The sequence below is a fragment of the Barbus barbus genome (assembly GCF_936440315.1).
Source record: "Barbus barbus genome assembly, chromosome: 1".
Lineage (NCBI taxonomy): Eukaryota > Metazoa > Chordata > Actinopteri > Cypriniformes > Cyprinidae > Barbus > Barbus barbus.
Genome location: NC_136729.1, coordinates 41,337,556 through 41,360,810, shown reverse-complemented (window position 1 = coordinate 41,360,810; position 23,255 = coordinate 41,337,556). Strand labels below are relative to the sequence as shown.

Genomic DNA, 23,255 nt, shown 5'->3' with positions numbered 1-23,255 from the left:
CAAGTAGGCTATATCACCAAATCACAAACAGTGTGCACGCGCACGTTGATTTATATTAGTCTAAAACTCAAAATTCCAGGCATTCTAAATTGTAGACGGCAAAAAATGATTCTGTATGCTTTTTATATTTATATAGTTTAACATAGTTAACTTAATCTATATCTATGGAAGAGCGTAATACTGCTGTAAAATATCGATTCTCCTCGGAGTGAACCGATTGACTTTTTTATTTTTCATTTTCAAGCCCTGCACATGGCCGTGAATGAAACATCAGAGGGTTCATAGGCGACCTCCAAGGCTGTGACAGGACAGGTTAGAAGTTGGTCTCAAACCCGAGACTCGAGAGATGAACTAATCAATTCTCTTTCCGGCTCAGGCTGCATTTGTTCAGCGTATGGGGCTGTCACGTGATGAACGAAAGACTCAAACCCGAAGACTCGGGAGGTGAACTAATTCCAGTACAGGACCCATAGAATGTTGTGCAATGCGCATGCGCGACTGAACGAATCACTCCCCGAGACGACTCGTTCTTCCTGAGTCACATTAAAGATTTGTTCAAAATGAACTAATCGTTCAAGAACGACCCATCACTAATGACTAGCAACATAGGCACTATCTTCTCTAATACATTAGAAGCTGTTGCCCCCCTCAAATTGAAAAAGGTTAGAGAAAAACTTACTGCGCCATGGTACAACAGTTATACCTTATACCTAATATTCTCTCAAGAAAGAAACTCGTAATCTTGAGCGCAAATGGAGAAAAACTAACTTGAAAGTTTTTAGAATTGCGTGGAAAAACAGTATGTCCAGCAATAGACAGGCTCTAAAAGCTGCAGAGCATATCCGCAAACTCATAGATAATAACCAAAACAATCCTATTTAGCACAGTGGCTAGATTAACAAATAAACAGACACCGCCCGATCTAAATATTCCCTCACAGTTTAATAGTAATGACTTTATAAATTTCTTTACTGATAAAATAGATAACATCAGAAATACAATAACAAATGTAGATTCTACTGCGTCTAGTATTTCAGCTTCATTCATCGCACCCAAAGAAAAACTGCAGTGCTTTACAACTATAGGACAGGAAGAGCTAAATAAACTTATCAGTGCATCTGAACCAACAACATGTTTATTAGATCCTGTACCCACTAAACTACTGAAAGAGTTGTTACCTGTAGCAGAAGAACCGCTTCTCAATATTATTAACTCATCGTTATCTTTAGGTCACGTCCCATAGCCATTCAAGCTGGCGGTTATTAAGCCTCTTATTAAGAAACCACAACTAGATTCTAATGAACTGGCAAATTACAGACCATTTCAAATCTTCCATTTATGTCTACAATTTTAGAAAAAGTTGTGTTTGCTCAATTGTGCTCCTTCTTGCAAAAAATGATCTCTATGAAGAATTTCAGTCAGGTTTCAGGCCTCACCATAGTACAGAAACTGCACTTGTTAAAATTACAAATGACTTGCTTCTTGCTTCAGATCAAGGCTGCATCTCATTGCTAGTATTACTTGATCTTAGTGCTGCGTTCGACACTATAGACCATGATATCGATTACAAAACTATACTGGCATTCAAGGGCAGGCTTTAAGATGGTTTAGATCCTACCTGTCCGATCGCTACCACTTTGTTCATTTAAATGGAGAGTCATCACAATTATCACCAGTAAAGTATGGAGTACCACAAGGATCTGTCCTCGGTCCTCTTCTATTTTCAATATACAAGTTGCCTCTTGGTAATATTATTAGAAAATACGGGATTAGTTTGCATTGTTATGCTGATGATACTCAACTATATATCTCAACAAGACCAGATGAAACTTTTAAACTATCTAAGCTAATAGATTGTGTAAAAAATTTAAAAGATTGGATGACCAATAATTTCCTCTTATTAAATTCAGATAAGACAGAGATATTACTTATTGTACCAAAAAACAGTACACAGAATCTCTTGGATTACAATTTGCAACTAGACGGATGCACTGTTACGTCCTCTAAAGTCAAAAATCTGGGTGTTATATTAGACAGCAACAACATTCTTCCATCTTAGAAACACTGCCAAACTTCGAAACATGCTACCTGTTTCTGATGCAGAAAAGCTAGTTCATGCATTCATGACCTCTAGACTGGAATATTGTAATGCACTGCTAGGTGGTTGTCCTGTATCTTCAATAAACAAGCTACAGATAGTCCAAAATGCAGCGGCTAGAGTTCTTACCAGATCAAGAAAATATGATCATATTACCCTAATTTTACAGTCTCTGCACTGGCTTCCTATTAAGTTCCGTATCATTTACAAAATATTATTACTTGCCTATAAGGCCCTAAATGGTTTAGCTCCTGCGTACCTAACTTGTCTTCTACCACGCTACAATCCAACCCGCTCCCTAAGGTCGCAAAACTCTGGACTTTTGGTAGTACCTAGGATAGCAAAGTCCACTAAAGGAGGTAGAGCTTTTTCACATTTTGCTCCCAAACTATGAAATAGCCTTCCTGATAACGTTCGGGGTTCAGACACACTCTCTCTGTTTAAATCTAGATTAAAGACACATCTCTTTAGCCAAGCATTCACATAATGCATCTTATAATCTTGTACTGCAGTTATATCTGATCAAATGTACATTATTATTATTCTTGAGCTTGGGTTGAACAAATCATTTTTGCTTAGATGGAACAGCAGCTACACTAATTATGTCTCTATTTGTTTCTCTGATTAACATCCCGTGGTAACTAGGAATTACAGAAGCTTCAGTCTGGATCCAACCCTTAAATGATCTGAGATGACCAAACACCTGAGGAAAGATAATGCCAATCCCTCAGAGGACCTCAGAGGATGCCAACGCTCAGACAACATACAGAATTACCAAATTTTGCCATAAGTTAAACATATTAAGGTTCTGCAATATATAAATATATTGTGGAAACTTAAATTCCTGTAGAGCTGCTTTGCAACGATTTGTATCATAAAAAGCGCTATACAAATAAACTTGAATTCAATTGAATTGAACTGTAAACATGTGGAGTCCGATAATGAGTTCCTAGGCAGAGGTTTATGATAAATGGAGTCCACAATGAGTGGCAAAAGTGTGGGATGGAGTGCCCTCTAGAGTAGCTCATGGGCACTCCGGTGACAGTCATTGTATTGTCACGGGGACAAAGTTCTACAATATATATATAATATAGATATAACTTATTTGTAGTTATAATAACTTTTAATCAAGTTAACATGCATATTAGTTACATTTTGTTGATATCATTTTTTAAATACTTCTTTTAATTGTTTTGCCTGGAAGACAATAAAACAGACAAAAATATCTTATACACTACAGGATGGACCTGAAAGATATACACTCACAGAACCATTGTGCACAGCGATGCGCCAATCACATTTTTTCCTTAGAAAATGTATTTAATTGTATTTTGGATTTTTAGAAAATGGACAACGGAAACGGCAAATTAAGTCAGATTTAAACTGTATATGTGTTAGGAAAAAGAATTGTAGTTGATAAGATGCCAACTTTGTTTTTGGATTGAATACTTTTCTTGTCTCCCTCTGCCCAGGCTGTGGATGTAGGCATCAGTGGTTCTGTGCAGTGTTATTAACACAGGAATCTGAGGGGCACAATGCAGTGGGATGCTTTGTGTTAACACATTTAAGAGCTCATCACAAAGGCCAGCCATCAGGCAATCAAACCATTGTTGGTGATTGAAGGCGATTGATGACATTGGAATCTATTTTAGGGGAGGACGTCAGTGGCCTTTAAATACGAGGGCTCTGGCTGCTTCTGTTCAAGTACAGGTGAAGGATGAAGATGGACAATCACACTCTCTACACTCTGTTCCTAACAGTGAGTTTTCATGTCATCTCAATCTGGAGCAATGATGAGGAGGTTCTTTCCTGTCCAGAGCACCAGCAGGCCTTTGAGAGCTCCTGCTCTGAGTTTGTGGCTCTGCAGCACAGTTTCATTAACGCCCAAGCTTGGTGTGAGCGAGGCGGTGGACATCTAGGCTTCATCCAGAATGATGAAACCCAGCAGTTTCTACAAAACGCCTGCAGCCCGAGCTGGACTAGTGGATAGGACTTGCTCCTACCTCCACCAACCTCACTCTGGACTCTGCTGCCATTGAAGGTACTGTATGTTTATACGTTTCCTTACTATGCCTCCAAAGACAACATTAAAGCTTTTTACTGTTTTACCAACATAATGTTTCAACATAAAGTAAAACATCTAAAAATTTACCTTTTTTTAATTATAAGGTGCACCATTCAATATTTTGTGTTGAATTGTATAAACCGATGGTGCAAGTGACATGTTTATATCCCTGGTTGTCAGTGATGCTTTATCAGAATAAGATGAAAAGGCACTGACTGTTACAATGTCTTATCTCTCTTGTCAGCTGCATTTCGTACACAGATAAACTATTTTTCAGTCACCTACATTAACATTACCACAATTAATGGGCTTGACACCAAAAAAAGACATTTTCAGGCACCTTTATTGCCATGCCCCCTTTTGTGTTAGATTTGTCTCTGTTTCTGCAAATGGCTATTTTAGGCATAAAAACACAAAGAGAGTACTGTTTTGCTGCATTTGCTGCATTGTTTAGGTCCAGGACTTAGTTATAGTTATATTTGTAAGATTCTAGCATCATTTTACACATCCTCAGATTTATTCAGCACAAGTTTGGTTAATCTTATTTGATGTTTTTAGTTTTAAAACACAGTTTGCTAATAGTTTTTGAATAGCGAAGAAGGAACTATTTATTGATTCCATATTCCGTACTGATATTGAAATATGAAAACAAAATGTCTTTTCACTCAGTTTAGTTGTGTAATTATTATTCTCTATAATCTGAACAAGATTGAAAAAAACATAAATGTTGTTATCTTATATTGTTAATTATGTGTTCCCAGGTCCCTTGTCCTGGTTAGATGGCTCAGATGTAAGTATTCCAACTGGCTTCAGGAGCCCTGTATCCTGTGGCTACATCAGGAGAGATTCTGGATTTCAGTGGGAAACCACCAGTAACTGTACCCAAGAGCTTTACTTTATTTGCGAGTTTGGTTGGTCTCTTTCTTTATATGAGAATATTTCCTCCTCAGCTTTGCTTTTTGATTTAGTCTGAACGTGTGTTGGTATATGATTGGTGTTTTTTAGAGTCTGGGTGCTCTTTAGCCTGTGGCTCTGGTCATGTGATAGAGATCGATGACAGCTTCTACGGCAGGAAGACAGTGTATTACTGCAGGAGCAGCCATGCTCCCTCACAGGCATCTTCACAGCAGGAGTGCAGCTGGGTGGATATAGTAGATACTGTGTCAGGTACATCCAGTGAAACTTTCCCACTATTATATGATACTTTCCATGAGTAGGTAACACTCTGGTGTGTCATAATTTTGACTAAATTACTTACATTTTTTTCTGTTTGATTTTTATGTTTACCCAAATCAGGGTTTTGACTGTATTTAGACATTTCCAAATTTTGCAATTCCAAACATCATATATAGTCAGAAATTCAGCAGCATATAATATTTTGAGATTTAAAATCAACAGCAAAGAGTGAAAAATCTCTTACTAATGTTACGTAGCACTCGGGGCAAGGAGCGAGGAGACATGGAGATATTCCACCACAGAGTTTTATTGAACATCCAAACATATAACGTGGAGCTTGAGGAAAAACGAACACATATGACAATCAATACCGGACACAGGGGCAGGGAAACACAGGGCTTATAAACATGGAGAAATCAACAAGGAAGAACAGAAACAGGTGCGGGGCGATTACACACAGGGCTAGGGACTAATTAACTAATGAGCAGGGAACGAGGACAGGAACAGAAAGGCCAAATATGGACACGAGAGTCGGGGGAACACGAGACACAGGCCGTTTCTCAATATGCGTACTTGTCTGTACTTGTGTTCTTGTGGACTTGTGAAACGTCATCAGTCGCTGCCCAAGTACTGTTCCAATTCAAAGTTCACATCTAGCCAAGTCCAGTTAAAATCCCCGGATGTGTTCTTGATCCGCCCCTTTTACCGAGGATGCATCGAGAGGTGACTTGCGCGGACTTGATACGGGCCATAACCCAGAATTCAGTTCGTCCTCCCGTCCTCGAGAGTTCGTTCTTCTGAGTCGAACTTGGCAAGTCCAAACTCGAAAGGACGGAAGTCCAGACTCTGCGAACTTGGTATTGAGAAACGGCCACAGACTGACATTACGCCCCCCTCCGGAGGGCGTGTCCTCAGGCCATACACCATCCTAAGGGGAGGGGGGGTGGGCGCTCTGAAGGCCTCCAGGGAACAGGGGGCAGGGCTACCGGCCTCCAGAGCGGGGCCCGTTCCTGGAGCCATGGCCGGACAGGAGACTCGGGAGGCCATGGCGGGTCAGGGGACTCGGGAGGCCACGGCCCTATTTTCTCGGACCGCCCAAGGGGTTCTGTGGCCTTGACCCTTGGCTATAATATGGTGCATTATTGTCTCTTATGTATTACACACTGTGGCCTTTAGACAGTATGTTTATTACCCCAGTACGTGTCTGATTGCATGGATTCATGTGTGACTGTCAGCTTATCTGTTGCACAGTTCTCCATATATTTAGACTTGTCGATCAAAAGAACACTTTAGTTACGTAAGCGTTCCCTGAGACACACACACACACACACACAAAAAGTTGGCCATGTTTAAAAGTCATATAAATAATCCCTAACATCTACTCTAATCTTCAACTTTTATTATTTCTTTCTTGCATTTATATAATATTGACAACTTGACTTTAGGATAATATTAACTCTCTTCACACTGCTTGTTATCAGCTCTCCATCTGCTGATGAGCAAGTGTTAATTAGGTATTGATATTATATTAATAGCAATAACCATATGTATATACATCATTATCGTGGATTTTTTTGTTTTGCCGCGATAATCGTGTACTGAAAAATTTGATATTGTGACAGCCCAATGTAATAATTTTCATGCAGGCAATTGGCAATGTGTGAAGAGCTTGTAAAGAAACCTAAAAAAACTAGATCTTCCCTTCCTCCTGTCACGTTCCCTCTCGGGATACAAGGAGGTGCGGAGACGTGAAGGTTCCTATAAGGTTCTTTATTAGAATCCAGCAGACAAACAGGGATCATGGGGAGAGACGAACACATCTGACGTGATGACCGGACACAGGGGCTAGGAAACACAGGGCTTATAAACACAGGGAAATTAACGGGGAAGAACAGAAACAGGTGAGGGCTAATCAAACGCAGGGCTTGGGACAAATTAACTAATCATGAAAGGAACGAGGATGGCCAAATAGGGACACGAGAGGAGGGGAAACACAAGACAAGGACTGACATAACGCCCCCCTCCGGAAGGCGTGTCCTCACGCCTAACACCATCCAATGGGGAGGGGGGGTGGGCGCTCTGGAGGCCTCCAGGGCGGTGCCCGTTCCAGGGGCCATGGCGGGTCAGGAGACTCGGGAGGCCATGGCGGGTCAGGAGACTCGGGAGGCCAGGGCGGGTCAGGAGACTCGGGAGGCCAGGGCGGGTCAGGAGACTCGGGAGGCCAGGGCGGGTCAGGAGACTCGGGAGGCCAGGGCGGGTCAGGAGACTCGGGAGGCCAGGGCGGGTCAGGAGACTCGGGAGGCCATGGCGGGTCAGGGGACTCGGGAGGCCATGGCGGATCTGGAGACTCGGGAAGCCACGGCCTATTTTTTTCGGGTCGTGTGGCCTTGGTCCTTGGCCCGGCCACACAGGCTGTGACCCTCTTACCCCCCCCCCCAAAATTTTCTTGGGGAAGCTCCCCCCTGGGAGCCACAGAGGAGCGGACTCTGTCGGGCGCTCTTGCAGCGCGGACTCTGTCGGGCGCTCTTGCAGCGCGGACTCTGTCGGGCGCTCTTGCAGCGCGGACTCTGTCGGGCGCTCTTGCAGCGCAGACTCTGTCGGGCGCTCTTGCAGCACGGACTCTGTCGGGCGCTCTTGCAGCGCGGACTCTGTCGGGCGCTCTTGCAGCGCGGGGCTGGATGGAACCAGCGGAAACGCAGGAGGGCACGTGCGTGGAGCCGGCACGGGAGGGCACGTGCGTGGAGCCGGCACTGGGGGGCGCTCGGGAAGCGCGGACACTTGGGGGCGCTCTGGAAGCGCGGACACTTGGGGGCGCTCTGGAAGCGCGGACACTTGGGGGCGCTCTGGAAGCGCGGACACTTGGGGGCGCTCTGGAAGCGCGGGGCTGGACGGAACCAGCGGGAACTCAGGAGGGCTGGACGGAACCAGCGGGAACTCAGGAGGGCTGGACGGAACCAGCGGGAACTCAGGAGGGCTGGACGGAACCAGCGGGAACTCAGGAGGGCTGGACGGAACCAGCGGGAACTCAGGAGGGCTGGACGGAACCAGCGGGAACTCAGGAGGGCTGGACGGAACCAGCGGGAACTCAGGAGGGCTGGACGGAACCAGCGGGAACTCAGGAGGGCTGGACGGAACCAGCGGGAACTCAGGAGGGCTGGACGGAACCAGCGGGAACTCAGGAGGGCTGGACGGAACCAGCGGGAACTCAGGAGGGCTGGACGGAACCAGCGGGAACTCAGGAGGGCTGGACGGAACCAGCGGGAACTCAGGAGGGCTGGACGGCACCAGCGGGAACTCAGGAGGGCTGGACGGCACCAGCGGGAACTCAGGAGGGCTGGACGGCACCAGCGGGAACTCAGGAGGGCTGGACGGCACCAGCGGGAACTCAGGAGGGCTGGACGGAACCAGCGGGAACTCAGGAGGGCGCTCTTGAAGCGCGGGGTTGCGCGGGTGCTCTGGGCGCGCGAGCGGCGGCGGGCTCGGGGGAGCCGCTGACGACGGCGGGCTAGCTTCGACTCGGGCCCGGAAGTCTCCCAGACACCGGTATATCCCCAGCCTCCAGGTCAATCCCGTGGTGTCTGGGAGGTTCATGGGGCGGTGGTGACAGGCCCCGAGCCGGAAGAGCTGGAGGATGACAGCGTCGTGCAGCTCCGCCTTCCCGGCCAGCTCGCAGAACTCCTCCGTGTACTCCACGAAGGGGAGGTCCCGCAAAACGAGGGCGCCGAGGCGGGCGGTGAACTCCATCGCCGTGGAGGGAGCGGGGAAAAAGGGGCAAACAAAAAACTTTCAAAAACGGGAAAAAAAAGGCGGGGGTGGAAAAGCGCCGCTTACTTTGTGGGTCCGGTCATCTGTCACGTTCCCTCTCGGGATACAAGGAGGTGCGGAGACGTGAAGGTTCCTATAAGGTTCTTTATTAGAATCCAGCAGACAAACAGGGATCATGGGCAGAGACGAACACATCTGACGTGATGACCGGACACAGGGGCTAGGAAACACAGGGCTTATAAACACAGGGAAATTAACGGGGAAGAACAGAAACAGGTGAGGGCTAATCAAACGCAGGGCTTGGGACAAATTAACTAATCATGAAAGGAACGAGGATGGCCAAATAGGGACACGAGAGGAGGGGAAACACAAGACAAGGACTGACACCTCCTAGGCTGTTTTAGGACTGGGGACATTTTTGTTTGGCAAATCAAAAGGATGTGAAGTTTACGCACGCTCGCGAAAGCCTTTCACATGAATGCTTACAGTGTTAGCATATTGCCGAAAGAGCCATTCTGTACTGTAATGTCCATGCAAAGAACTGAAATTATTCAAACTATAGTCTCACATAGCCAGATCTATTCTATGGTCTCAAATATACTTTGTAATCATAACAGTGTCATTTTAATTACCTCATCTGTCGAAAAAAGCTGGTGAAAACATATCCACATCGCTATGATCAGATGCTTTTTAACTGCTGCTTTCTCAATGTTGTCATTTTTGTTTTTGTAAAAATGTCTACTACCAAGTATGTTTAGAAACAATCATGAAAGTGTACTTTCTTTAAGTACACTTAAGTTGCCTTTTATTTAATTAATATTAAGTTCTCTGCAAGTACAGTTTTTTAAAATAAGATTGAGGTACACTGGGAACTTTAATGATTGACTGTGGAAACTCCCTTTAGGATGGAGAATGTGGTGCATCAGTACAGCCGTGCTGGAGTATACACTGTCACAGTAGAGTACAGTACTAGTGAATGGCATGTGACCACCTACAAAAGCATCACTATCCAGGAACCACTCGGAGAGTTTGGGACCATAAAGTGCCACAGCATGAATCAATCCACAGACTATTCCAACTGCAAAGCACTTTATAATAACCCTCTGAGAATCCAAGTGACATTAGACGCAGGTAAAAATAAACGTTTATTATTATTTTGACAAAAGGGAATGTAATGAGCATTTTTACAGTTTCTGAAAAAGCCCATGCAAATCTCAACACTACAATGCTAGGTAGCCTTTGTGTTGCTACGCAGTTGCTAAGGTGTTTCTATGCAGTTTCTGTCTATTATGTTATGGCCCCTTGATATGGCATTTTATTGTAAATCAACACATGCACACTAGAATGTTTCATCCTTGTTCAGTGTCTGTGCAATTCCTCTCCAGAAGTTATGACCTATTCAAAATGTCATTGTACTCATTTAAACCAGAGTTGCATCTCATAATCCTCTCACACAAGCGATCATCAACATGGGTCTCCCCGGTAGCTAGTTGTTGTTCATTAGGTCTCAATGCTTTCTTTTTTGACTGTAAAACAATGGAGCTGGACAATGTTGCCATGTGGACAAACCTAGTGGGAAAAAACCCTCGAGGTGCATACGCAAGCTTTGGTCCTCACTGCAGACCCAAATTGGTCAAAAGGGTGGACCTTGACCTAGTCCAGCTCCATCCATCTGACCAATTTGAGCCTGCCTCTGTGATCTCAATGAGTGGAGCTTGACCTAGTTTCATTTAGGGATAGGTTTATGTTAGGGTTAGGGTGTGGTTGGACCTTCAAGCTCCACCCACTACATCCAGAGAGGGGGAGCTGAACATCAAGCTCAACCCATTTTGCTCTGCATTGAGCACCTTCTCCTTGTTTTCATCACTCAATAAAAATATAAAGAATGCAATTGCTACTTTTTAATCTTACTTTTTTCACGAAATTGCAAGTTATAAATTTGTAACTGTGACTTTGCAATTAATCTTATTCTTTTTTCCATTTATGTCTTTTATGTTTTTCTTGTTTCCACCAAGCAACTAAAATAATACTTTACCTCAGAATTCTGAATATTTTCTCACAAATGCAGGTTTATATATTACAATTCATACTTTCTTATCAGAATTGCATGTACGCATACAGTATGTGCGTACTATGCTGATGATGAAATTTGCGTCAGTAGTTCTTGGGATTTTATTAAAACATTTGCTTAAATTGTCCACCCAACTGATAATACTTATAAATACTTATAGTGATTACAAATTACATAACTTAAGGTTTAGAAACTGAGAAAATCTAAATGAATGTTTCATTCCTTCGGGAACAAATGTAACATACAAAATTCAGCATGGAAATACAGAGCTGGCCTCCACTTCTGCTATCAGAGGGATTGTTCCACATAACATCACTGTATCTCCAGAAGTCCAGCAGCAGCTAGGACCAGGCTGCCACCAGATTACTGTTCTGGCTCTCAAAGGGGAGATGGCTGTAGATCACTCCACTGTTGTGGAGCTGTGCTTGGTAGAGCCAGTAGAAGGCCTCATTGTGGATGTGAAACCTGAGCATGAGCAGTGTCCGGTCCATGCCCTCTATGTCAATGCGTCTCTGGCTCAGGGGGCTCCAGTGCAATTGAATTTTTTGGTGTCTGGACCCAATCACACCTTTTCTGAGATGCATGAGATGCTACATGGAAGTCCACAGGTTTTCTTCACCTCAAACACAATACAAGGTACTGCCTTTCACTTACTTGCACATACACTAGAGGGCCAAAAGTATGTGGACATTGAATTTCAAAAGCATGAACATTAAGAGGATTTTGGACATACATTAAAATATATATTATAATGAAATTAACATAGTGTGCATTTTGATCACATAGCTGGGAAGCTATTATAGGTGTCACACAATCTGGAACCAGATGCATCACTGTCATTCCTAGAGAAAATATGAAGCTATCTGTTACGTAAGAATGTAACCGACTGCAGTTTGGTCAAATTATTTGCTTAGATTTGTTGTCATTTGTACTAAGTAGCCTTCTTTGAAACTGGTGTATACTTTTTCTCCTCTCTTTTTAGCTGTTCCAGCTGCAATCCGGTGAACGTCGCTGAGAGTGTTAAGCTACAGGTGCAGTGTGAAGGATGTCAGAAAATTGTTTGGTACTTTGAAAGCAAAAAGGATTTTACTGTGTTTTTATGTTATGACATTCCAGTCATTAAACATGTAGTTTTAGGAAGATTTTTTTAGTGTGCTTTCTGAAAATCATTTCAACTTTGCATGTGATCCATGGTGAAAAAAATACATAGATTACTTTGTAATATGTTTATAATAAAACATTTGTAACAGTGAAGTTGCAATTTAGTACATTTAAAAGGTATTATGTTTAAATGTAATATCAAATAACACACTCCAGTTAACATTCTAAATACAAGTACTAAAGAGTACTGGTATGTGATTAAAATAATATAAGTATACCTCTTTAAAGCATTTAAAAAGTTTACTGCAAATATTTGACATAAAACTGTAAGACACATATAGTCATGAAAGTGTATTCTCTTTAAGTACACTTAAGCGGCCTCTAATTCCATTAATATTATATTATCCGAATCTGCATGTAGTTTTTTTTAATGATTTTAAATACACTGCAAGTGCATGTTCAATAGGATTAAGCACACTTTTTTCTTAAAAGACATATGACATAATGTGTTTGTATGGTGCACTAAAATATCATTGAATGCATTATCTTCTCACAGGATTCGCTTAGCCACTGTCAGAGTCACAGTGGTGGTTTATGGTAGGAGTTGCTTAATTCTTAAAATGAGCTTGGACACTGAAATCACGCTTAAAAAATGTATTGTTTTCATTGCACAGATCTGAATCTGCAAAGAAATTCTAGCCATTTGGTTACTTTTAAATACATTGTGTCATGGCAATTCTGGTGGATGAAGTAAGTTCTCCTCAAGTTCACACAGGTGTTCTATAACAGAAAAACCACAGGTTTGGTAATCACGTTAACTATGAACATATTCCACTAGTCTCATAACCAGAAAGCGCCCAGTTTTTTCTGTGTTAATCTTAAACAGTATATCTATTATTTTATTGTTTGATACCCAGCACATCTGTATTTATTTATTTATTTGCTCGCGAACGAGACGTATGTTTAGACTGTATTTAACTACAAATAAATGCTACTTGGTTTGATATTATCTAATGCAGTGACATTCATACATTTTTAAATGTGACAAATAAGTACTTTACGTAAAAATAAAAACATCGACTCACCCTCGGACCATGTACAGTAGTTGAGTTTGTTTTTTAATGTAAACATATTTGTAGCATTACATTACTTGCTCACCAATGGATCCTCTGCAGTGAATGGGTGCTATCAAAATGACAGTCCAAATAAGTCCAATAAGTAATCCACACCACTCCAGTCCATCAATTAATGTCTTGTGATGTGAAAAGCTTAATGTTTGCAATAAATCCATTATTGAGTCATTTTAATCTAAACCTTTGCTTCTGGCTAAAATAAGAGTCTGTAATCCATAACATTGCTTTCCCCAGTGCAAAAGTTGTCTTATCTGAATCAAGAGAGAAATATGCACATATCATACACCGTTCACAAATGAAAAACAATCCAAAACATTCTAAACAAATACTGTAATATTTTTAGCAGCTGTTTGGACTCTCATTCTGACGGCACCCATTCACTGCAGAGCAAATGATACATTTCTCCAAATCTATTCCAATGAAGAAACAAACTCATCTACATCTTAAATGGCCCGAGGGCAATTCAATTAATTTTTTTGGGGTGAACTTTTCCTTTAATTGCTTTTCGGGACCAGCAAATTATAACACTTTGTTAAACATATGCCTACTTGTTTTGCATAATTACATTCAGCTACCCCTAAATCAAACCCTAACCCTATATTACATACATGATGTTAACTGATTTTACACTGTATTTGTGTAATTACACTGTAACAATGACACCGTAAAATAAAGTGTAACCCCAAATTGCTTTGTACATCTTGAAATTTTAGACCCTGGTTGATTGATGCCAAATATGTTTTCTCTTAGCCATCAAAGACAGATTATCTGGATCTGCTACAGTGTTCCAATTGTTGATACATCCAGTACTGAGGATTCATCAGTCCAGCCGCTTTTACCAACCACTGTCTCTCCATCAACTCATACTACTGACAAATCACTCAACTCTGTAACGCCCCCTATCGCCCTGAGTCCTCCCTCCTGCATCATCAGCCCTCTTGTGGGTGATTTTCTCTCTATCTTTAAGATCAGCTGCTCTGTCGATCCATCTTTTTGCAAAGCTGGGTCCTGTATTTTCTGCTTCAAAACTGCCAAGGGTAAGAAATGAGATCTTTATTCTAAATTTTGTTCTTTCTGATAAAGGTGAAATCAACCTATACTGTATGAAGGTTAACTTTGTGTACTTTGACCTATTTTGCAGGTGATTATTTTTATTGTGTTACCGAGCCCACATTGGAGTCGCTTTACCTCCCTCTAGGGAATAAACATAACAACTATAGTCTGACGGTGGTCATTACTGTTAAGAACACAGCAGGTGTTACTGCTGACACTGACAGGTTTGTAGTCAAGTTCATTGGTTTATGAGCATCTGTCCAAAAGCAAGTTAAAAACACACACTTAAATACAGTTCAGCTGAATTAATTAGACAGATGGTTCTTTCTCAGAAAATTGTGCCATTTGTCCTTCAGAAATTGAATAAATCACTGCCAAATTTCAAGACATTATATTTTTCCACTCCATGCCCAACATACCAGATCTGTAACCACTACACAGTGAGCAACCAGCTTAGAGGAATAAATATTCAGATAATCAACATAATATTGTTCTTCAATGGGCAACTCTTAAAAATCTTCAGACTTATGTATAAATATGTGGCTAAAGTTTTACACAGTACTAATGTTTTGAAATTTTATTTTGTATCATTACTAACCTTAACCCTAATGCAACCCTGTCACAATAAGTTTGGAATCTATATACTAATTTATATTTGATAATATGAATAGATATCTAAGTACATTTTGGCAGTTAGGTTACTCAGTTTTCCTGTAATAAACCAAACATTATAGATGAATGAATGAATAAAAAAAATAAAAAAGGACGTATGTCTTCCATTTGAAAACATGTTTTGCATCATATAATTATGGTGAAAGAAGACCAAACTTGTTGGAAACCATGTGTCCATTATCAATAATCATAAAAAACTATTAACGTGAATGATGGCTATGTAATTTAATAAATTCAGTAAATGGTTAGATTTCTAAATCCTAATTGTATAATTGTTTAACTAATTTTCTGTCTGTTTTTTAACCCATTAATATGTAAATGATGGATGAGAACATGCAAATTGGCTCATATTTATGAAAAACAACCATTTAAAATAAATGTTTTATATTTTGTGAAGAAATGCAATGTAAAGTTTATACCTGATTCTTCTTGTTAATCGATGTCAGTACTAGGCCATGGGGACCATGGAACAATTTCCTGAGAATAAGTCAGACAGATAATATATGGCAGAGTGAAATACGAAAAAAATACAACGACAGAATTGTGGAAAATAAACTGTTGTGCATCACGTTCCAGGTAAAGGACACCAGTAGTAATCACACAGTTGGAGATCTCCAGGCGCTGGTTTCCAACCAGGTTTCTCAGCTGCAGCAACAAGGTCGACTCACTGAGGCAGCACTGGTACAGATGTTCCAGTCTGTGTCCGACAGACTGAATGATGCATTACCTGAAGGACAGCATGGCGATGTCAAAAAAGAGGTAGCCTACAGGGAATATACACATTCAGAAGTGCTTTATATAGCCATCTGTTAACCAAATATGTATCTTCTAACTGAAGCTGAGACAGCAGATGTTGCAGAGTTTGAGTGCTGCCACAAGTTCCATTCCTCCGAAAAATCCAGCAGAGGTGCAGATGAGTGCTAATGTGGTTGCAGGCCTTACCACACAGGGTCATGAGCTGACAGACACTGCTCAGGTACTTCTTGAACCGTCCAGGGGAATTTAGATGGTAGCAATACATTGGCAGTAATACATCTCTCCTAACTCATTCTTCCTGGCTACAGTTACAGGCTAGTTATCTGCTTACAAACCTCAGTATGTCCTTGGTCTCCTTGGCGCTTTACGGTAAGGACTTCTCTGAACAGATACTGCAAGCATCTACGCCGATAATTGATGCTGTCAGTAACATCATCAAAGTTTCTTCCAGTACTTCTAAGCAGGTACATCACAATACTCAAGCCCTGCTCCATACTCTGACTATAAACCATCATTCTTGACATTGTTTCCATTCCCCTATATTGCAGAATGAGATCTCCAGTCATTTACTAAACACTGTGGACAATGTTCAGAGTGCCTTGTTGGCTGAGAAAAAGGTGAACCAGGAGCCCACCATTCTCAGCACATCAGTTTTTAGTTTATATGTCAACAGGTAAACGAATAATAGTGGTAGGTCAAAGAATTTATTGTCTTAAATCATAAACAAAACCTATAATTTTCAAAACAGGATATTCTGCGAGAAACACTGGTCATGAAATGATTGGATAATCAAAAGCAATTTCTTTGTGATAGGTAGTTAGAGGGGAGGGGATGAAAAAGTTAAAAAGGGAAAAGTTATGTTATAACACATTTTCTCTTGACACAGGAAGCCAGTAGTCTATAATTTACATCACAAGAGGTGAAATCACAATTTCCTACATGCTATTGCTAGTCAGAAGCAGGTGATAATATTGTAGGTGGGGTGGATATTCGGATTCTAGCGACTATTTTACTGGATCTCGCTTTGCAGATAATTTGGTACCTTTTACTGGAAGAGAAAAAAATTCACCTGTATTATAGGTGTCTCTGATGTAGTATAAATGGAGAAGAGGATGTGTGCCTTGTACACCTCTCCCATCCAGGCAACCTTGAAAGACCTACTTGTAAGGTAAGATTCAAAGATAACCTCTTTAACCTCACAGATGACAAGTTTTGGGATAAATCCATTCTCATGGCATGATGGCAAGCAAATCAGTGGATCAGTGGGGGTCTCTCTCTCTTACCAAAATGAATGGCTCTGTGATTCCAGTGCCAAACCTCACCGAGGAGATTGAGGTAACGAGGTTGTCAGCAAAGAAAGATAAAAGCTTGGCTACTGAAAACATAAAACATCCAGAACTTATTCATCTTCTTCATTTCCTAGATTCTCTTACCAAGGACGGAGGTGGCAGAGGTTAACCAAACTCTTCTGGAACTGGCAAACTTCAGCACTGTGGTCATTAATGTGACTGCGCCCAATATATCTCTGGTTTTCAAGTTAGACCCTTCAGAGGAGACACCTCTGCAGTTACTCCTGGGTTTTCAGGACTACCCTAAGGTTCCAATTATGAGACTCAGATCCAGCTACCTCAAGATGGTGACTCTGAAGGTTATTAACAAATCTAAACAATTTAACTGAAGTTTTTTAATGCTTTTTGAAATACTGTTGTGCCGTTTCAGTATTAACCTTGCCATAAAATTGCTCCAGGTGACAGTGACTTCACAGGGCACAGAGGGAGAGAGTGAACCTCATCATTTGACTGACCCTGAAAAACCAGTGTTTGAAAGGGGAGGACTGGACATGTTCTTGCTGACCACCCCTTTCTCTCTGGGAGAGCTACAAAGTATCAGACTGTGGCATGACAATTCAGGACAGCATCCTGCTTGGTAAAATAAATAGGAGTGTGTCACATAGTACTTTGTCAGATTTTTTGGAGGCATGCTGTTTTTTGCCCATGTAATTTCATTACTTCCTGTATGTGAATGTCTTTGGAATTGTCACAGGTATGTTAACAAGGTAATGGTACAGGACCTGGAGACTGGGCAGAAGTGGCACTTCCTGTGCAACTCATGGTTGTCTATTGACTTGGGAGAATGTACACTAGATAAAGTTTTCCCTGTAGCAACAGAGATGGACTTGAAAAGGTTTAGGTATGTAGATGTGAGACAGATTTGAAAGAAAAAGATGTGTGTTGCAAAATTATGAGTATTTTCTCATTAATGTTTAATTAATTGTCTTGCAATGTTACAATAATTTGTTCTTCATGAAGACTGCGAAAGATTTCCGTGATGGTCACATCTGGTTCTCTGTAATCAGTCGTCCCCCAAGTAGTAATTTTACACGAGTGCAACGTGTCTCCTGCTGTTTTTCGCTGCTGCTCTGCACCATGTTGACCAGTCTCATGTTCTGGGGTATCCCATCAGATCCTTCAGAGCAGACCATGGACCTGGGTATGACCAATAAAACATTAATCTAACAATACCTTATGTCACTTTAACTTCAGTTCTTATCAGCAAAGTAGAACATGTCCATCCTTATTCAGTCAGTTCATTCAGTCCATTATTACTCAGTGCATACTGCATGTGACTATAGGATATTGTGCGCAAACATGGCTTGCTAAATTCACACTTGGGCACAGAGTGAGAATCACGTTCCATGCCATCTGTTAGCTCTTTATCATCTCACTAGAAAACCATCACATCACACTACCTGTTTAAAACAGTAAACAACTCCATTGTTAGTAGCAGTTCTGTCATTAATGTTTAAAACAAAAGACAATTCTTCAAAAACTGTGCTTGATTCAAACATATTTGCATGAATAATAATGTAATTTTTGTCCTTGCATGGGCTACAGGTCAGATTGACTTCACCTGGCAGCAGGTCATGATTGGTATCCAAAGTTCCATTATCATGTTTCCTATCAATCTCCTCATTGTGAGTATCTTCAGAAATGCTCGGCCAAGAGAGCAAAAGTCTGAATCATCTTCCAAGCAGCAGTCAAAGATAGATCCCAAAAAGCAAGGCAAAACGGGACGTGTCTCCGAATCAGCCTCCACACAATAATCACAAGGAAATCACACTTGACACTGTGATAAAGGCAAGTCCTTCTCTAAGAATTTGGCCCAAAACAGTTTCATCTCTCTGTCATAATGGATGAGGTATTATGAACTTTTTTTATAAATAATATTTTTTCAGGACATCAAACGGATGGCGCAGTCACTCTATAAGGTCATGAGAAGACCTGTTTCAAGGATAGAACTGGACTCCGCCAAATTCGTCAACACAAGCGAATTGGAAATTAGTTTTACACTGACTCTTCTAAAAAGGAGCTAACTTTTGCTGCTTCCCTGGAGTGTGTAAATCTGAAAGGACATGGACAATTCAGAACTTCAGATTCTCCCACCTCATACTTTAAAATAACACTGGAACGTCTGGTTGGTTTGGAATTGATCAACCTGAAATCAGGGAGAAGCGTCCTTTGACGTAATATTCAGGACGGAGGAACTAAAGCAATGTTCCATTGTTTTTTTTCAAGTGGAAGTGGGAGAACTTGAATTCTAGTTGCTTGAAATGACTGGAATGCTTTGAGGTTAGGAAGTGGAAATTTTCAACTTGAGTGCTCACATTTCCAACTTTGAAAAGAGAGCATTTTTGCTAATGATTATGATTACAAATGCATAATTATACTGTATATATAAATGAAGCAGTAATATTGTTTTGTTCCAATCACAGATAGCAGTTATTGTGAGAGCCCAGAGAAAAATGCGTATACAGCAAGTATCTCTACAAACAACTGCAAAATGTGGAGAGATAGCTCAGACTGCTGGGGCCTTCATCCTTCTCTAAGCCAGACAGCTACAACCAGGCTGTATTGCAGGTCCAAGGCATGAAGAGCCAACTTGAACATCAAGTCGCCTCCTGTTCTGTCAGTGGTCTACATACCCGTAGCTCCAGCCCCACAGAGGGCAACAGTGGAGTGTTGTCAGAAAGGCTTGCCCTGGTGGTTTGTGTTCATTGGTTGGTTTCTTGTTGTAGCCACCAGTGGTGTTTCAGCATACTTCACTATGATGTATGGGCTGACCTATGGGAGGGAGCGCTCCATCAGCTGCTCATCTCAATGGTGGTGTCATTCTTCGAAACCCTCTTCATTACCCAGCCTGTAAAAGTAAGAGATGGAAGAAAAAAGACAATTCATGGGACCATTCTTTTTTTGTATTTTATATTGTATATTTATCTGTATTGTACATTACCACGTCCTGTGCAGCTTGTTGACATTGTCCGCTAGATGTTTTGTTGCTACAGAAACCTGGACTTGACGGGCTTGTATTATCTTCTTTAGGTACTGGGCTTTGCAGTCTTCTTTGCTTTGGTACTCAAAACTGTTGATCAAGAAGATTATGGAGATATTCCGACTCTACCCAACACAGGTAACTGGACCATCAACAACATGATTGAATTTATCGCATCTTATTTGATAATCACTTTTAAGTGACAAAACATCTGTCCACATATGATCCAGATGCAATCAGAATTGCCAGGAGAGACAGCACATGTAGCTTCTATCAGCCTCCTCCTCCCACCGATATAGAAAAGATGAGAAACAACATGATCAAGGAGCAGAAAGTTTTTGCACTCATCAGAGAGATTCTCAGTAAGAAGGTCATCATTTCTCTTTCATTAATAGAATGATCAGCTTGTTTGACAGCTTTTTACATTGGAGTTTATGTGGGATTCCTGTGGATGCTTCTCTTGGTCGCATATGGTCAGCGAGATCCACATGCATACTACCTCACCAAGCACATCCGGCAGAGTTTCAGCAATGGCATTTCAGACAGTATGAAACACAATGATATATTAAATTGGGCAAAATCTTGATATTCTTAAAAGATTCTCATGTTGTCAAAGGTTGGACTCATTGTAATTTTGTTGTTTTTGCAGGTGCATTCCATTATCGCAGTGAGGTGCAGACTGTTCATCTTTATCAGTCCACTGGTGGCTTTCATGTATTTGTTGTGGCATCAGAGGCCATCTATTTTTTCTTCATGCTCTACTACATGTTTGTGCAGGTCAGTTTTCTCATGGAACATTAAAATGAAATAGTGTAATTTGCATCCGTGGCGCAATAGTGCACAGTATCTTGTGGATTTAACAGGGCAAACTAATGAAGCAGCAAAAATGGGCGTATTTCAGAAGCAAATGGAATCTATTAGAGTTGGCCATTATTATTCTAAGTTGGAGTGCATTATTTGTGTTTGTCAAGAGGACGATACTGGGTAACCGGGACATTGAGTACTACCAAAATAACAAAGATATGTGAGTGAAAGCTTCAAGTATTCCAGATCAATCAGCATGCTCGGAATATCAGACTTCTACTTACTGCACAATACAGTATACACTTTATATTTAAGAATACTTGAGAATTAATACAGCTGCTTCTCTAACAGGTTTGCCCGTTTTTATGAGACTGCCACTGCAGATGCTGTACTGGGCTATCTGATAGCCTTCTTAGTTCTGCTTGCCACCATAAAGCTGTGGCATCTATTGAGACTCAACCCCAAGCTACACATGATCACCTCCACACTGCAGCGGGCATGGACAGATATCTCTGGCTTTATCGTGGTCATGACCATCATGTTTCTGGCTTATTCCATTGCTGTGAGTATGGAAATGTTCTTTAACATAACATGAAAATAGACCATGATCAGGGCCTACAACAGGTGCAACTCCTAGAGGGCCACAGTCCTGAAGAGTTTAGTTCCAACCCTGCTCCAGCACACCTACCAGTAGTTTTCAAGGGTAGCATCCAAAAGCTTTGGAAGCTGACTTACTGCCTCACTGCCCTATGAGGCAATAACTTTGCAGGCAATATTTGTGCTGTATTTTCCAAAACTGATTTTGGATGGACTTGCGGAGGCAATTCGATTGGTTTCCGGGTCATAGGACGGAGGAGCGAGGAAACGAGGAGCGATATTGAGAAGCACCCAGTGTCTTCAAGATCACTAGAAAGGTACAGACAAATGTGTTTGATTAGGGTTGGAGCTAAACTCTGCAGGACAGTGGCCCTCCAGGACCAAAGTTGTCCAGTCCTCTACTGGAAGGACAGAGTGCCAAATTAGTTCTAACCGTGCTCCTGTCTGTAATTATGGAGTGCTTCTGAAGATATTAGGTGTGTTCGACTTGAAGCGGCGAACAGACTGAAATGCAGGTTATTTGCTAAGAATCTTGATTGCCACCATAACTCATTTGCAGACTGCACACATTCAATCTGAATTCATGTTTGTCTGAAAGTTTTACAATTTGTATCCCACTAGTGCAATTTGATGTACGGTTGGAGGCTCTACTCATACAGAACTCTGCTTGAGGCTGCACAGACCATTATTTGTCTACAACTGGGTATTTTTAACTATGATGAGGTAAAAATAAAGGCATATATTGAATTACTGCTAATGTTTAAGAACTTAGATTTGTTCATTGTATAATTTCCTTCTACCTACAGGTTTTGGATTACAATCCAGTTCTGGGAGCTTTCCTGATTGGATCCTGCATTATCTTCATGACATTTGTAGTTCTCAACCTCTTTATATCCGTGATTTTGGTGGCTTTCAATGAAGAGCAACTTCATTGAATATGTATTGAATATGAATATCTTCCAGTGCTATGCTACAGTGTTCACCCTTATAAATTAGTTTCAATGTTTATCTATTTTCCCTCAGCCCTCTGAAGAAGAGGAGATCGTAGACCTGATGCTGATGAAGATCTGCAGTCTTCTTGGCATCAAATGCAAGAAAAAGCAAATCGATGCAGATGCCTCTATGACTACAGTTTCAGTCATTTCACAGAAATGATACTTGTCTTTTTAACCGTCACAGTCAGTTTAAGCTTTATTGTAAAATGCCTTTTGGTCTTTGGATGCTTAGTAATAATTCTTGTATATCTTAAAAAGCTTCATCCTGACATTTACCTTGCAGAATGTTTCCATTAGGTCTGTTTGAATGTGTCAATGCTATTATTACGAACATTAAGCATGAAATATGCAACTCCTCTGCAAGTTTTTGTTCTACTACATCATTTCATTACATCTATGACGGGGTCAGCATTTCTGAGTAGATAACAGATGAAAACATTTTCTTTTAATATTTATTTATAATAAAAATATTTTTCTTGCAGGGTAATTTTTAAAACACAACCTGCAGAATTTTCAACTAATTCAGCCAGCACACTGTGTACCGGTATTGATACATAAAGGGATCAGAATCATATACACCATTGTTTATGCCCTGCAGCATAAACAGAGTTGCTGCCATGCACTAAATGTCTGTGTTCTA

At 41.2% G+C, this 23,255-nt stretch overlaps 1 pseudogene across 1 annotated transcript; it reads left to right on the top strand.

Annotated features, from left to right (window-relative positions):
* Positions 1-3,821: 3,821 nt before the first annotated feature.
* LOC306870372 (polycystin-1-like protein 2) lies at positions 3,822-22,775 on the top strand (annotated as a pseudogene). The gene is made up of 30 exons: positions 3,822-4,139; positions 4,925-5,074; positions 5,169-5,325; positions 10,009-10,235; positions 11,503-11,854; positions 12,158-12,238; positions 14,160-14,446; positions 14,551-14,690; positions 15,711-15,893; positions 15,973-16,110; positions 16,199-16,354; positions 16,439-16,563; positions 16,777-16,783; positions 17,093-17,225; positions 17,314-17,538; positions 17,638-17,816; positions 17,934-18,080; positions 18,181-18,380; positions 18,785-19,027; positions 19,126-19,206; positions 19,682-20,095; positions 20,270-20,357; positions 20,420-20,581; positions 20,651-20,764; positions 20,869-20,996; positions 21,083-21,243; positions 21,375-21,585; positions 22,242-22,343; positions 22,427-22,559; positions 22,644-22,775. The product of its transcript is annotated as a polycystin-1-like protein 2 (transcript).
* The last annotated feature ends 480 nt before the right edge of the window (positions 22,776-23,255 follow it).